The 12,451-nt window shown below is 48.1% G+C and overlaps 1 long non-coding RNA gene across 1 annotated transcript; it reads left to right on the top strand.

Moving 5' to 3' along the window:
- The first annotated feature begins 5,204 nt into the window (after nucleotides 1–5,204).
- On the top strand, nucleotides 5,205–11,854 carry LOC120846211. The gene is made up of 3 exons (XR_005716983.3): nucleotides 5,205–5,287; nucleotides 8,858–9,012; nucleotides 11,816–11,854. It is a non-coding gene; the product is annotated as an uncharacterized LOC120846211 (long non-coding RNA).
- Nucleotides 11,855–12,451: the final 597 nt, after the last annotated feature.

Raw genomic sequence — 12,451 nt, 5'->3', positions numbered from 1 at the left:
ATTCGGGGGGGGGGGGGGGGTCACGTGACCTCAGGGGCGCGGTCACGTGATATCGGGGGAGGGGTCACATGACCTCGGGGGAGGGGCCAAGTTACCTTGGGGGGTCACGTGACCTCGGGGAGGGGTCACGTGACCTCGGGAGATGATGGTAACGTAACCTCGGGGGAAGGGTCACGTGACCTGTTGGTTACGTGATCTCGGGGGGAGGTAGCACGTGACCTCACGGTTACGCCGACGCCGACGCGGACGCCGACGGCGACGCCGACGCCGACGCTGCTCAAGCAGGAAATGGGCGCCTAAGAGCTACGCTCTAAAAATTTTTTTCACATAAAACTTTTTTTTTGACACCTTCTAGATTGTTCAGAAAACAATTCTTTTTATGGGCCCTTTAATAGGGCGAGTCTCCCACTATCACTCAATCAATTGAGCAGGACACACCCAGAACAAGCATCCCAAGCAGCACATTACGACCGGCTCAAGCTTGAGCCAGACTGGGTAGCCGGGGAAGTTTCACGGGGCCTAGACTGTTTTGCCCCATGGCGCTAGACAGACCCATCCTGGGTAGCTAAACTCGTGGAGCAAAACATTCTTCGCTTTTTGACGTAGCGGGGGTAGTGACCAAAAGAACGCCGCAAAGTTTCCTCCTCCCTGAGCGCGCTCAACTTCGCAACTTTTGACGAAAAATCCCCAGCGATCCCTAGGCGGTGAACGAGAGCACGAGACAGCGCGGGGAGGCGAGCCTTCACGCCGCTCGCTGTACGTTATGTTTGAGCCCTCTAGCGCCGACAATCCCGTCTTGCCTCGCCCAGGCGAGAAGCGAGAGCAGACGACGGGAGTTCGTCTACTACGATGAGGCATTCGCACAGCGGAACTGAAAGAAAGAGTTGGTTTTCTGCTCGAAATCGCGTCCCGCGGGCCACAAACTCAAACGGGAGCTTGAATTGTAAGCGTCTGGAATTTCACGAGGGGAGGAATCGACGGCCTGTGTTTTATTTGCAACATTTGAGTCGTTTTGTAGCCGTATAGACTCTAAAACCTACCAGTGTGTAACGAAAGGCCCAAGACAACCACAGAGGCCGCGATATCTAGCATCATTTGTGTATGGGTGAAAAGGGGAACATTTGTTGACAAAGCTCCCAGAGCAGAAACCTGTGACGCATTCACTTAGCGCCGGGGAAGGCTAAACATGGAGACGTTGCCCTAGAATCAAGCAAAGTCTTATGTGAACGGCAGCTATCTTGCCCCGTCATATTTTGTTTTGAGCAAGCTCTCGTTCTCAATGCCCTCACCAGGGAAATAAAAAGTCTTACGAAACATATTGCTAGATTTTCCAAAGAACTAGATTTAAGCCGTATCCTTTCAGTGGTTCACTCATAATACTATGCTTAAAACGAAGTAAGCTCTTGCGCGTAGAGTGCAATCAATTTCCTCAAGTGTATGCTGATTTGTAGTCAGCTGGATTCGGAAACTCACGCCGTCTGTAGATTTCTCTGACAGCCGAGTTGCTTAAGTGGAAGTCATCGCAAATTTAAGTTCCACGTTGCAGCAACCAACGTTTATATAGATAAACAATGGCAGCGACTGGCACTTTTGCATTCCCACCCATCACGTCGAACAAAAAGGCGCTAGTTTTGGTTTGAGGTCGGTACTTTTCTACAACATCTATGGCGACAGCATCAGTCTGCACTCGGTGCATTCGGCAAGTTCGTTCGGGGCCTGTTCTCCGTGCAGCACACGACGGGTGTAATGCGTTAGAGCTCTCACAGTGCAAGTCTGGATCGCGAATCGGGAGCCCGTCACCGGCCGCACCGGCGGACATTGCTTGACGACAGGCAATACGCCGCGTCCTGTCTAGTTCTCCCTTTGTTTTCGTTCTTGTTGCTTTGGCTTATTACACCATGAGACAATACACGCAAGTCTAAGGAAGAAATAGGCAAAATTTGGAAGCTTGTACGCGGTGCTCGAGGGCGAGCATTTTATGACGTGCTGCGATGATTATGTCGGGTTCTTGGAGATCAATTAGACATTCGTCAAGCGTTTGAACATCGATCAAAAAAAAAAAAATTGGCCGGAGCATGATTCACTTTACTGACGTCGCTTGCTTTGGTTGCTAAATAAATGGCACGTTCAGCGACTGAACGGCACGCTCCGAGTTTCAGTTTGTCACGGAAGCCCTCACAGCAGTTAAAAAAAAAAGCTTTCACCATGAAGCACTATGTACAAGCGGTCAAAACGATGCGAATGTCCCCAGTAAAGGCATTCTAACTTATCGTTTACTGAGCTTTGATGAGTCCGAAATCACGGGTGACTCCACAATAACTCTCGGTAGCCCTTGTCTCATTAAACACATCACAGTTAACGTCCAACAAAGTCGCCCTAGACCCTCAACCACACAACATTTAGTTAAACAAGATTGGTATTCTAACACGTTTAATATTTTTGCCCACAATATTAACTGTTATTTGCGGAAACACGATAGAAGTTTCATGGTAGAGAACAACCTACTGACCTAATAAAATTGAGTTTTTCCGTTTCACCTATAGCATGCATAAGATCGTGTCCAGCGATCACTGCCGGTGGTGCCGCTCGACCCCAGCAATACAGGCCTCTATCCGCGATCTAGCCTCATAAGAAATCAGTGGAGCCAGTGCTATTAGACATAAATCGTTTATTTGCATCGGTACACCCATACCTGCCGGATGTCGGGAGGAGGCGCAAAACCGTACATCCGGCCAATATTGAAGCCGGTTTTCGGCCGATATTGCCTCGACACTCGCCAAGAAGCAACGTGCTGTTTCGGCGACTCGTTTGTGTATTTTATTTGTTCAGTCATATTATTGGGTACCGGGCCACTGTGTACACCCCAAAAAAAGAAATTTACTCTGGTAATTACACCTTGACAAGAAGCAGGCACGTAGCCAGAATTTTCTTTAGGAGGGGGGGGGGGGGCGCTGATGACAAACTGCTCTATGAGGGGGAGGGAGGAGAGGAGGCCCCAGCAAAATGGAAAACTTCGGGTGTTGGGGGGGGGGGGGGACCGCCCACATGCCCCCCCTCCCCTTGGCTACTTGCCTGACGAGAAGGGATATTGTAGTTTTACATCTTTATAAAAAGGTGTAGTGCATTATCACACGTTTTAAGAAACGTGTTTCAAAAATTACTCATTTTTAATGACCCAAGCAGCACAAGATATTGTGCCGACATTGGTCTCAGCATGGTTAAGGTGGCCCCATATGGGCCCAGCTTGACCAGTCTAGAGCCCGCATTCATGATGGCGGCACTAAACTGGCTACATCACGGCAACATTGGCCGTTTCTGCCAGCGTCCAACCAATATTGCGGCATCCCGGCTACATGAAGGCAACATTGGCCGTTTCTGCCAGCTTACAAAAGATATTGCTGCATCCCGGCTACATGACGGCAACATTGGCCGTTTCTGCCAGCTTCCAAAAGATATTGCTGCATCCTGGCTACATGACGGCAACATTGGCCGTTTCTGCCAGCTTCCAAAAGATATTGCTGAAAATATTTGAAGTTCTATATCGGGCTCTGTTTTGCAACCACCAAATGACGGTACTGCACCAGCCAAGTCGCGGCAACATCGCCGGGATTCTTCCATATGTACTAGGAATATTTAGACACAAGCAATTTTGCCTATAAAACCTTAACCATCTGACTTTAAAACCTGAATTGATTGATGTTTCTTTCATCTTCGAGCGCTGCTCTTAGGCGTCCGTTTCTGGCTTGAGCGGCGTTGCCGTCGGCGTAACAGTAAAGCGTCGGCGTAACACATTTTCGTGACGCGCCACAAAAAGCGATACGCCGACGTGTTACGCGACGCGTCACGAAAAAGTGTTACGCGACGCCGACGCGTTACGCGACGCGTCATGAAAAAGTGTTAGGCGACGCTGACGCGTTACGCGACGCGTCACGAAAAAGTGTTAGGCGACGCCGACGCGTCACGAAAAAACGTTACGCCTACGCGTTACGCGACGCCGAGGTGTCACGAAAAAGCGTTACGCATACGCGTTACGCGACGCCGAGGCGTCACGAAAAGCGTTACGCCTACGCGTTCCGCGACGCCGAGGCGTCACGAAAAAGCGTTACGCTGACGCCGAGGCGTCGTGGAACGCATCGTCATAACGTTCTTTTGGGACGCCTCGTCCTCGGCGTCGCGTAACGCTTTTTCGTAACACCTTGGCGTCGCGTAAGGCGTCCGCATAACGCTTTTCGTGACGCGTCGGCGTGATGCTTCTTCGTGACGCCTCGGCGCCGCGTAACACTTTTTCGTGACGCGTCGGCGTAACGCTTGTTTGTGGCACCTCGGCGTCGTGTAACGCGTCGGCATAACGCTTTTTCGTGATGCGTCGGCGTAACGCTTTTTCGTCACGCCTTTGCGTCGCGTAACGATAAAGCGTTACGCCGACGGCGACCGTAACGGTAGCCGTAACGCGTCGGCGTGACGCGTCGCCGTCGGCGTAACCGCGCGGTGCATTATGGGAAGCGTGCCATAATGCACCGCGGTGCCGCGCGTGTTGCATTATGGGACGTCTCCCACAATGCACCAAGCGAGAGGGAGGAGGAGGAGAAGGGGGAGGAGGGAGGAGAAGGAGGGACAAGGATGAAAAAGAGGCAGGAGGAAGAGGGCTCCCCCCTGACAGCTCCCCCCGCCTCCCCTCTACCTACGTCACTGGTGTATGAAAATCTCAAAATAACCCGCAGTTACTGAGCCCCGCAACTCGACCAAAGCTTCAGACAAAAAAACAAAAAAAAAGCAATACAAATAATTTTTAAGCAAAACATAAAAACTCAAAACAAATATCCAATAATTAATTAAGATATTGCATATCCTCACATATAAAAAAAAATTAAGTTAAATTAAGATGTCGAACACCCTGTTCCTTTTTTTTCTTTTTTGCACATAAGTTGAAGTAGATTTCAGTCAGCAAACAAAGGTTATCATGGAACGTATAACAGGAGAAGAAGCTGGGACATTATGTCTGCTCGCCCAAAAAATTGACTTCAAACTGCGTAGAGAACAAGATAACTCCAGTAATGGCTGGCCACGGTACCGACACCGGCCACCGAAATATAAACTGCAGTAGGGCTGGGTCGAAACCTAAACTATATGCCGCAGTCGTATACTTGTCCGATGCAAAGCCACAGCCAATCCGAAGTCTAATCCAAAGCCACAAGCGGCTTCTGGAGTCTGGATTCTTTTCCGTCCCGTCCGTGCAGACAAAGGCCTGTTTGAACCTTCAACGTGCGTGGGTCAAATGATTGTTTAGGTAAGTTTTCTCGATTTCATATTCATAATGCATGCCCGAAGAGTATCATCTACATGTGCTGGATGATCTTCCGAGCACCGTAGCTTACGTTGCCACCGTAATTTGGATGATAATTAACTTTTTTCGACGCTTGAGCGGTCTCCCCGATTTCGTGTCGCGTCGCCGTTCTGAGGGATGCTGGCTGCCTTCGGGAAACGGGGAGGCACTCACTTGATCGAATGACGTTTTAGCGAACGCCCACGTTTGACCGAATGACACTTGAGCGAATAGTCGGACGCCGCGAAGCGGCGTTTTCGGGTGGGCCAAATGGGTTCACATGTTTGTAATGAGCCGCCGCAGACTGTCGCCGCGAAGCGGCGTAAAGCGCAGCGCGGCGGATGGGTTAACGCGTGCCCCCGTTATTCGCTAAAACGTACATTCGATCAAATGTCGCTGTTCGCTAAAATGTCATTCGCTCATGTGATATGGACCCCCCGTGAATGTTCTGCGATACCGGAGCACTACAGAGACGCTGATCAGATTGTTTCGAAAGTTCGCGTTGCTATCGGCGAGCTCTTCGGACACGCTGTAAGTGCCAGGCGCGCTAAACTGAGCTGTGCTGTCAAACGCTTGGATACGGATCTTAGAACGAACGCCTTGAATGTGTTCGGGACGGCGACACGCGTGAAGAATTGGATGGTTTCTACTTTGACGTGTCGTCTCGTCCCTTCTCACGCTTGCGACAACGTATCTCGGTCAGCGCGCGCTGGCTTTTTGAGCTGCGTCCAGCGGTATGGCGCGGTTGGGGTACTGGCGTTTAGCGGGTTTCAGCGGGTTGTTAGAACACGCTCCAAGCTGGGCGTCGTCGTAGCGCTCGCGTACGGCGTGTGCCCCGCGCCGGCCTGCTCTGCGTGTCGTCGGTGTTCAGGCGCGCGGGCCTAGAGTTGCTTAAAAGTGTTGACAGGACCCTGTTAAGCTCGTCACTTCCGTTGTTTTCTCCCTTACGGGCTTTGCATATATGTCTTGTCTAGCCTTGCGAGCCACCCAGAGTACTGCTACTGTAGCTAATGAAGATTATTATTGTTTGCCTTATTGGCGTTTTAGGTTACCCCGGTCATATTCGTGACTTCTAGAACCCGGGGGTGCACACATACTTTACATGGCTGAGGAAAGAGATTATATGTAAGCAGTGATAGAATGCAGGCGAGCTGGTAATTAATCGACATCTTGTAAACCCTGAGATGTTTGTTCGCATTTTTAGCGTTCCCCATATCAGTGTTTACAAGATATAGGTTATACAATTTGATTAAGATGCTCAAGAAAGTTACAGTATAAAAATCGCACACCTGGCAGGTGCTCTCGCTTGTATAGTGGACAGCTCGCAATGAAAACTCGCACGGCTGTCCCTTTTCGCACTCCGAAAACGGAAGCTTTGCCATGGTCAGCACATTAACATTATCTGGTGCTTAGCTGGTGGGGGCAGTAATGTAGGAAGGGGAAGGGGGGCGGCAAGCAAACAATTTTCAAGATGCAATTGCTTCCCCCCCCCCCCACGCACACACACACAGATGTTCAAAACTTCCGCTGCTGCCGCACCCAAAACAGCCAAGACATCTATCGTCTACTTACAAACGTGCGCATCATTCTATTTAAAAAAAAAAAAAAAATCTACAGTAACAAATGGCCGGGGACCAGTGGCGTGCCAACTTGTTATTGAGTGAGGGGGCAAACGACCCCCCCCCCCCCCGAGCCGGGGGGCGGTGTTAAAGGGGGGGGGGGGGCTGCAAAACACATTCCTTGCCCTAACGGTTGGTACACCCATGCCAGGGACTTTTCACGCATTCCCTCATCTAGTAGTGTAGAAAATGTTCAGAAGACGTGTATAGTCTTGTGCTGAGGTCATGGGGGCATTGGCATAGGAAAGGTTTTTTTTTTTAACAATATTGTTTACTGGAAGTGACTGATTTTCCTGCAGCCGCCCCCCTCCCCTTTTCCTATGCCACTGCCCCCATCACCTAAGCACAAGACAATGCACGTCAGAAATTGCATGCTGCTCTAGTTTCTTTTTTTTCTTTCGTCAATAAAAATATTTAACCCTACAAAAAAATTATCGCCAGAACTTTTTTCTTTTCTTTCCTTTTTTTTTGGGGGGGGTGGGGTGATGTGTTTGGGATTCTCTAAGTTTTGGAGTGGGTACAAGGTACCCACCCCTTTCCCCTAACCCCTCCCTCCTTCTGCAACAAGCACATACATTGATCGCTTGTGTCCGATCCTCGTGGCGTGAGTACCATTTAATCTGAAGTGCACCACCCAATGCTAATTAATTTTGTTTCAATAGAAGCAAAAACATTTGCTTGAAATTATTATAATTCTGAAACCAGAACCAGCAATATTTTTATAAACTCGTCGAGGCTGAAAGCCAGTGTCATTCACAACACAAAGTTGAGAACTCCTAAACCACTCTGTTCATAGTGTGACAAAATCGCACCACACGCGAAGTGCAGATAAATAAAATCTAACACACTCAACGGCTTCGTGCCAACGCCTTCATACCCTAATCTCCTAGTACCCCCATACAGCGTCCGTGCCTCCGCACGCAATCCGCACTCACACTAGTCTACATACACACTTTGAGTGCGGAGAAGAATCCAACACAATCCGCACTCGGAGTACGGTTAAGAATCCAAAATTATTCACGCTCAGAGTGCGGATTAGAATCCACCACTATCCACACTCGGTGTGCGAATAGGGACAGCCACAAGCCAACTCCCACACCTGGCCAGGCGCTTTCGCTTGTACAGTGGAGACACATTCAAATCAAGGAGATCCAGCTTTGAATGTAAAGGCTTCCTACTTCAACTTTTAAATACTTGAGGTTCTGTTAAAGTTGAAGGGAGTCTCTTAAAGCATTTTTGGAACCATGTCCAAAACCCAGTGCTGGGTATAATTTTAGTCTAAAAGGATGGTCCACACTGTTGCTACCCGCTAGGACTGAGTCTGACAAAACCAGTCTTCAAGCCTCTTGTGACAGCTTATGATCGTGCTGCGCAGCAGCAGTGTTATTCGTAAGCAACTTAAAACCCTGTTTTGTTCAACTTGGTCATAGTCGGTTGCAACAGTGTGAACCAGCTTTAACACCTTAGGTGAATGTAATCAACAGTAGCTTCAGTATAAACTTGTGCATTGTACTACCCCAAAGTATTTTGACCACATCTCCGGTGTTGATTCTTGATTTCTATCCCAGCACTACAGAACACGTCAAAAGGCTTGTTGATTGCTGTGCATTTGCCTATCAAGCGAGCTGTGCTATTTCTAGGTGGTGTTTAATTTGTTTTGAAGTTCTCGAGGATCTTTTAGGGCACCGGTAGGTATCTAAGCTCCACATGCACACTGTTCTTAATACAATTACTTCATGCAGAAGTTAATTTTTCTTATTTGGTTGAGTTTAATGGTGGTGTCGTCATTGTCTTTGCACTGTCGACGACAAGAGAAGCGTCATGTTGCACTTGTTCTTTTGTTGATCCGTGAAGCAAGTTCTGGTTTCTTTTTTGTTCCAGAATGTCAGTCTGAGTCTTATTCATGATGTTGCAGGAAGTCTGTATGATGACGAAAAAACTGCAGGTGACTAGAAGCTGCCGATGAGCTGCCAGTCCGGATGGCAGCTATCAACACAGCAAGGGCCTGCAGGCGCATCAGCTCTCCTCCCGTTCCTCTACTGCCATTGGAGACAGGATGCTTTGTAAAAGGTGAAACAGCGCCCTTGCACTGCTTCCACAGCGCCCTGCTGGATTTATCTCACATTTTGATTTTCAAAACAAACAACATTACAAACTGTAAAATACCGAACAAACGCCCACTCTAAATTGGAGATAATCATAGAGAGCTGGGGGTTGAGCACTTGGTAGGTACGATAGTTGGTAAGTGTTCATGATCAATTGCTTGGTCTGAGCACAGAATTACGAATAGCTGCATTTGCGGAGCTAGTTAAGTATGCAAACACAGAAAAACAAAGCGTGACCTTTTTTTTTCTTTTTTTACAAAGAAGCATTCTGAAAAGTGTTTGATTAGCATTGGCTGTTACTAAAGCCTTCAATTTACTCTTCCGAGTTAGAACAAAAGAGCAACCCATCTTTTCTTGTACACCACTTTCTGTGGCAATAAAAAGAAAGCTAGGGGGGGGGGGGGGGGCAGGCAGGTGCAAATGGCTCTGTGTTAGCGCACCACGTAGTTCTGAACTTCTTTTGGTCTCGGTTTGAGTTTCGGTTTTGGCATGTCAACCACGCAGTTGCTAGAGTGCATCTCTTTTGTACGAGGATTGCAGTTGAGGGAGTTGAATTGGGATTGCCGAGCATTGCAGGCACATTCACATCCCTTTACTTTCGGGTTACCCTGCACTGCCCGAAGGCATTATTGCAGGGGGGGGGGGGGTGAGGGGAGGGAAGGTATGTAGTCAGTCGTTAAGGTAGAAATACGCCCGTGCATATGTACCAAAAAAAAACAAGAAATGCAGGCACACAGGTAAACACATTAAAAAACAAAAGCGAGCCCAGAATAAGATAAAAGCCACATTGGTTGCTCAAATTCTATAGTCGGTGACAGGTCAATAAGGAAGTGGAAGCTGCTCCCACCTTTTTCCACTATAGCAGACTGAACCCTGGAGAGGAGGCGCCCTCCTTTCCAGCGTTTGCTCTGCTAAAGAGGAAAGAGGTGGGAGGAGCTTTCACTTCATTCTTGACCTGTCACCGACTATAGGTACCTGCCAACGTTCCATGTTTTTGGATGTAAGCCAACACTTTGACCAGTAGGATGAATTGGGCTGTTGTATATTGGGTGTATCAAGGAGCGGCCAGGCTCTTTAAATCGACTGCAAAATTCGGTTTTTTGACCTATCGCACCACGACTTTGTGCAGCGTTGCTCAGGGATGGTGCATTTTTTTGTAAAATTTGCAAAGAGCGAACTTACCTGAGGAAAAAGTAAAGAAAGAAAAAGGCTTAGCTCCTATGGAAATGCGTGTAAGCGAAAGGTCTTCAAACAATATGGCGCCGTTTCACTAGAGAGACAAAATATGGCGCAAGGGGTCACGACGCCAACTGCGCCAACGTACAAGCATACGGCGCCGAAAGCTGGCGTCTTTAGCAGACAATCTTTTCGACTCAAAAGTGGCACGAGCTTTTCTGATATCAGTTGCCAATGCATTATTTTATTATCCTTACTGATAAAACTTATTGAATGGACAGATAGTCGATTAGAAAACTGGTTTGTTGGGATATTTTGACTGTTTTTTTTTTCGGAGTACCGATGTCATCTGCTTTGCAGTTCCTTGTTCTTACCGCGCCTGTTTTTGTTTCTGCGACTGTCGCCGCCTGCGGAATGCACTCTACTTTTGAGTTGAGAAGATTGTCTGCTAAAGACGCCAGCTTTCGGTGCCGTATGCTCGTTCGTTGGCGCAGTTGGCATTGTGGCCGCTTGCGCCATCTCTTGTCTCCCGTGCGAAATGGTGCCGTATTGTTTGAAAACCTTTGCCTTCGCCGCGTTTCCATAGGAGCTAAGCCTTTTTCTTTCTTTACTTTTTCCTCAGGTAAGTTTGCTCTTTGCAAATTTTACAAAAAAGTGCACCATCTGTGGGCAACGCTGCACAAGTCATAGCGCGATAGGTTAAGAAACCGAATTTTCCGGTCAATTTAAAGAGCCTGGCCACTCCTTGATACACCCAGTAGTTACCACATATGTGTGCAGGTCACTCATGCAGTTGTTAATGACCATTGGTACCCAACTCAACCTCGTGCAGGGTGTCTATGAACTGGAAAAATGGTAATGTTGAGGAAGTTGGCGATTGCAAAAGCCTGAAGATTTCCACCGTAATCACCATCGATCAGGGATATTCAGCCTTCCTTTGTCTGAATGTCAGCAAAAGACACGTGTGGTGTGACACATAAACCTTCCTACTCAGGAACTTAGCCAGCTTGCCATTGTAAATCTCTGCTTGGAAACTATAGTCTTGGGAGAATCCAGAGATACAATTTCATCTCGAAATGTATGAAAAACACAAACTTCTGTACTCCAAATGAAGTGCTGCTGCTTATGGCAGTGCTCCTTATGGCAGATTTGTGGAATGGTTTCATAATGCGACAGGTTGTCTCTAGAGCTACCCATTTGCTCGTGAATGGACTTTCTATGGGATTTTTTTACAGGCTGTGAACATCATGGCTATTGAGGTAGTTTCTGGTGCGGGGAAGAGAATATCCCTCAGCTTTACAGTCCACAGAAGCTTTAGCAGCCAGGATTTTGGATGTTGCGAGAGCTATGACGTTTGCCTTTAGCTCATATTTTTTGCCAGAAGTTGTACAACCAACCGCCAGGGTTGTCTCATCCGACAGCAGGACATGCCGGCTACTGTGGCGTCATTTAATGCTGTCGCTTAGAGACCACCTTTAATGAGTGGGTGGTATAGAATGCTAGAACGCAGAGGTCCATTCCAGACACCATGCTGTAGCATCTGCTGCTGGGATGTTCTGATTGGTTCTCATTGCAGTCATTACAATTTTCAGATTGTTTCTTTTCTTCAGTGGGAGCTCATGAAGGTGGCACTGAGCACAGAGGGACAGAGTGGCTGACAGTGAGCTGCCCAAGACAACCTGCTGGCTCTCGTGACCATCTCCGAAAGCCTCTGGATGGGCTAATTGACAGGCGTGCCTGGACATTTATAAACGGTAAACACAATCTAGACTACCTTTGAATTACGCCTTGGTCTAACTGTTGTTGCCAGGATACCGTGTTTGGCTGCTAGTATTGAACCGGATATGCTAAGCGGCACATGTTGCCAAGTAAGGACACGCTGGGACGCTTATCCACAAACTGCGCTTCCCAGTCCATGAGCCACCAAAGACCCAGCCAAAGGGATCCCGAGTCAAGTCAAAGTTTTCTGTTAATCTTGCTAGTAGCAGCGTCGTAGTCGTTAATTAAAATGTCGGCGTTGCCCCGCTCATTGCGGCAAACCGAGCAAAGCAGAGCGAAAGAACGGAGATAAAGACTACCAAAAGTGACGTCATTAGCAGGGTCCGACAACCCTTGCTCGCCAATAGGCTGACTTGGGATGCCAACGATGATGTCACGAAGCTTTGGACAGGTTACATGTGGAAGAAAGGCTTAGTGCATGCCCTGCTATAATTGCTGCACATATTCAA

This window comes from Ixodes scapularis, unplaced genomic scaffold (genome assembly GCF_016920785.2).
Source record: "Ixodes scapularis isolate PalLabHiFi unplaced genomic scaffold, ASM1692078v2 PGA_scaffold12__126_contigs__length_90152505, whole genome shotgun sequence".
Classification (NCBI taxonomy): Eukaryota; Metazoa; Arthropoda; class Arachnida; order Ixodida; family Ixodidae; genus Ixodes; species Ixodes scapularis.
The sequence above is the reverse complement of the archived record's forward strand: the minus strand, read 5'-3'. Positions and strand labels throughout refer to the sequence as shown.